This window comes from Porites lutea, chromosome 11 (genome assembly GCF_958299795.1).
Source record: "Porites lutea chromosome 11, jaPorLute2.1, whole genome shotgun sequence".
In the NCBI taxonomy this organism is placed as follows: Eukaryota; Metazoa; Cnidaria; class Anthozoa; order Scleractinia; family Poritidae; genus Porites; species Porites lutea.
In genome coordinates, this window is record NC_133211.1 from 10,971,211 (window position 1) to 10,976,210 (window position 5,000).

Here is a 5,000-nt window from a genome sequence, read left to right on the forward strand (position 1 = left end):
GATTTTCCTCCGCCTGTGTAACTGAAAAGTCACGAAAATCAGCAAAAAGAAGGTATATTCTAAGTGCTGTACGTTTTTAATGCAATCCATGGTCTTTTAGCTCAAACAGAATATTTTTTTTGGCATCCTTGGCAGAGGCCCCGGTTGTTCAAACGTTTGATGGCGCTATCCAGAGGATAAATACCTAGCGGACAGGTTTTAGGGAAACCAATTGCATTATCCACTGGATAGAGATACCGTAAAACTCCAAAAATAAGCCCTGGGGCTTATAGTTTTCAAAGGCCCTTTTTGAGGGGCTTATTTTTGCAGGGGCTTATATTTGGAGGGAAATTTGCGTTTCAAAATCGGCTAGGCTTATACTTGAAGGAACATTTGCGTCACAAATTAGATTGGGCTAGCCTATAGTTGGAGGGAAATTTGTGTCAGTAATTTGTAGAAAAGGTTTTACTGAAACTCGCCTTGAGGACGTAGACCTTTCTAAAACGCAGGCATGCAAGTAGTTTGTTTATAATTATGGACCAAGGAAATCTAAGGCAAGAGTGAAGAGTGAACTACGCAAACAGCAATATACTGTGACACATTTTGACTGCAATCATTTGGCACACGTAATAGTTAGTTAGCAAATACAAAAATATATTTGTTACTGTACCGCGATTGTTTCGCAGTACTTTGCGTTTTAGGGCAATTTCCAAGTACAAACCCCAGGGGGCTTATATTCGGACGGGCGATTTAACGGAGGGTTTTTTTGCGCTCCGAGTTTGGGGTCTTATATTTGGAGGGGCTTATTTTCGGAATTTTACAGTATATCCAGTGGATATTGTTATGATGGTTTATTATTAAAATACACATGGTGGCATAAAAACTATGAATTACAATGTGCTTACATAAGTTACAACTAAAAATAAAATTACATTTGTTTCAGAGGGACTGGGATTACAGGCTATTTATAAGTTATTTACAATTCAGATATAGATAAAGGACAATACTAGAGATAACTAGACTCGTAAGATTAGTTAATTTACGCCATTGCTGGGAAAAAACTAGAACCGAAGCGTTTTGTTCTATACTGGAAGCGGCTAGAACTGCTACTGTTCCTAAGATGGTAAGAGTGGCATTCGGATCGCACGGGAGGGAGAAGGCGGTGCAGCTGGCCATCCGCGTTATTTTTGATATTGTGCTACACTTTAAGACACAGGTGGGCTTGTCTATCCTCTAAACTGGTAATGTTGGCTTGTGCAAGAGCCTGTTGATAGTGGAGGTCAGGGTATACGATTCGCAGGGCCCTCTTCTGGATAGCTTGAGGAAGATGAGGAAGGTAAGTAGCCCAGACAACAGAAGAGTATTCTAGGACAGAGCGAACCAGGGCACTATAGATGGTGACAAGGTCCACTGGAGGGACCCCAGCGCGCTTCAAGACCCTGAGAATGTTCAGTCGCTTAGACCCCTTGGAAACGATTTCGTTGGTGTTATCGTTCCAATTTAGGGTGTCACACAGGGTCAGACCAAGTACTTTGTAAGATGACACAGCCTCTAGAGGTAAATTATTGATGGACAGCATTGGAGAGACAGGCTTGGTTTTGAGTGGACAAATGGTCATGATCTTGCATTTTTTAGGGTTAAGGTTCATATTGTTCTGCTGGGGCCATTGCGAAATGCAGTTGATGCCGTTCTGCAGAGATGACGCCTCCCCCAAACTGGTGACCTCAGATATTGTAACGTCATCGACGTACTTCCAGTGGCTCGAGCGGAGGGGGGAGTGAATAGCCAGGTCATTAATCATTATCAAAAAGAGGATTGGACCCAATTTGGTGCCCTGAGGGACACCAGCATTTACGGGCATCCACTCTGAGATAGAGTTCAAGAGCTTAACAGCCTGGCGGCGTCCACTGAGGAAGCTGCATATCCAACTGATCAACCAACCTAGATGGATTAGCTCGGTCACCAAGATGGTATGGTCAATATGGTCAAATGCTTTACTAAAGTAAGCACACGCGGAGGAACTTGCCAGGGCAGTCAAGAGACGACAGCCAGTTGTGCAGCATATCCAGAAGGCAGTAGGTTGTAGAAGTACCTTTAAGGCTGCCGAACTGTTGGGGGTCGATATGGTGTTTTGTTATCCAACGTTTTAACAACTGGGGCCAGGTGGCTACCATTTGTTAGGGAACTCTGAATGAAGCTGTGAGTGCAGCCAGTATCACTGCTGTATATTCTGACGGAAACTGCTCATGCGTACACAAGCTGGTCTTGCACCTCTAATTAGCATTTAAGAAATAGGCTATAAGTATTTACTCTATTGATTGTGGCTTATCAGTTGCGAACATTTTAAAACATGCATCACCACCCGAGGGTTACTCTTTGCAGATGAAATTCATCACGTTTAGCATTTGCATTTTTCTCGCTACTTCCGGGGTTCTCATCGATTCTCAGTTGAAGATGTTATAGATTAATGGTGTTAAACCATAAATCAGTGCCTTAAAGAGGTTTTTTGGCGATCATAATTAACTTTCTGTTTTGTCTATTGATCTCGTGATTAGTGACTTGGTTCAATGCAGATGCCACACGTTGATATTTCTTATTTTTAAATCGCAGCTGAATTATCTTGGAACAGCACAAAACTTAACTCGGAGATTGTCTTTGAAGAAAGCAAAAACTTCCCCAATTCTACATCCTTCTTGGGTAATTCCGATGCCCTCACACCGTTTGCCTCATTTACCCTAACAATAGGTATAGCGTGCCTTACGAACCGAAGCCATAATAAATTACTACTGAATTCCTTCTGCCTCCAATATCTTGATTCAGTTTTGTGATTTGCATTGTGTCTTCTACCGACTTGGTCATCGTCGACCGTGTCTCAGCAATGCCCGAAAAAAATTGTTTTATTGTATCACATACTCAGACTGAACCCGTTAGTTACTCCTTACTGACGACCCTTCGCAGACTCTTGTTGCTAGAAAATTGGACCCTTCGCATTCATGCACTCTCATAGATCATGAGTGTGTTGGCGCGCATGATGCCACAAAAGTCTTCCAAGAGATCTCAAAGGCACTAGGAAAGAAAATGAAATCGATCTGTTGCAATAATGTGATGATAAAAGCGTTATAAAAGCTCAGCTGAGTGCCTTTGTCAACTGATGTTTTCATCCTTATTGAAGCGGGCCTTGAAAGCAATTGCGTACAAGGATGATATCGGCCTATTCTCACTCAATTCTGACACTAAAACAACTACAAATACAATGCATATGTTTCCACGTAAGTTAAGAAAAAATAGCCGCAAACCGCCTTGACTGCTCCAATTCACCGAGATCTCACTAAATAGCAGGTTGCAACCACCAGAGTACCCGTTTATGCTTTCCCGGAAACGATCATTGAACTAAGTGGTTGTCATGATCATACTGAAGCTGAATTAGTAAATACTCTTACGTTTCCAAAAAATTGAGCAAGCGAAATTCCTTCTTTGTTCGGGACTCGGCACCTACGATTAGTTGAATGACAAAACAGAGAGGGAATCACAAATCCGATGAACTGAGCAAACACAACTTGAAGCGAATATCGAAAATGAAGTCCATAATAATTATTTTAAATTATTGCGCGCAATGCTCGGGTCAAACAACAATCTGATCTGATCTTAATAATAAGCAGTGGAACACGGCAATCTTACCTCATATCGACGTTTAAAAATTAAAATACAACAATCTTTCCTAGACACAAGACTCTAATCTTCGACTGATCGTTATACGACCACTGGATCGTGAAGTTGGAAAATCCATAGGGAGGCTCAGAATTCACAACCCGCCGCACCCTTCAGGGTTATTATCGATGTCACATAGCGACTATAAAGTGACCATGGGGGTGAGGGCAAAAACAGTTGTAGGGGAGGGGGTATTTTCTTCCCCCTCCACCACACTCCACTTCTTCCTTTGGCCTTATACCCACCCAGTTGATTACAACCGGATTCTGAATTCACTCAAGCATGACTGAGACGATTTTCGATCTTACAGCAATGGAGAAGCAAAAACTGCGACTGAAAGAAGCAAACATTGGCAATCCAATCTGCCGTCGGCAGTAATTACGACACCTCTGCCGACGTTACACTATTCAGCGTCTGCCAACAGTATTAACGTGACCGTTAAAAAGGCTAACAAATTATTGGGTTTGGTTCATCGAACAGTGGGCTCGTCGAATCCCGGTGCGTTCTCTACGTTATACAAATCTCTCGTGCGCCCGGTTCTTGAATATGCTACTCCAGCCTGGAACCCATATTTGGCTAAAGATGCGCTAGTGTTAGAAAGGGTTCAGCGAAGAGCCTGTCGGCTTGCTCTCGGGCAAAAACGTAGTGAGATGGAATACGAAGATCGTTTAAGGAAACTGAAGTGGCCTACACTTGAAACACGTAGATTGTTTCTTTCTTTAGTTGAATGCTATAATCTCTCGTGCGCCCGGTTCTTGAATATGCTGCTCCAGCCTGGAACTCATATTTGGCTAAAGATGTGCTAGCGTTAGAAAGAGTTCAGCGAAGAGCCTCTCGGCTTGCTCTCGGGCAAAAACGTAGTGAGATGGAATACGAAGATCGTTTAAGGAAACTGAAGTGGCCTACACTTGAAACACGTAGATTGTTTCTTTCTTTAGTTGAATGCTATAAGATCGTTTTTGGCATGAACAAACTTAACTTTGACGACCTTTTTGGATTTACCAAGTGCAATTCAACCCGCGCTAACCATCCGTATAAACTATAATCGTACGGGACCAGAATAGTCTACCAGGATATATTGTTGAGGCTGGGAGCCTGAGCCGTTTTAAGAGTGCGCTGAAGCGCTTCCTAAATATCCATTAGTTGTTTGATTTGTTCATCTACAATGTATTGATATTTTTTAACATTAGTGATCCAATTTATTTCTTGTAAATAGTTTTTAAATGTCTATTTTATATTCTATATTGTACGTAGCATATATCTGTTTTTATATTCATTTAGGGAAACATCATAGGGTCAACCTCTAGTTTTTC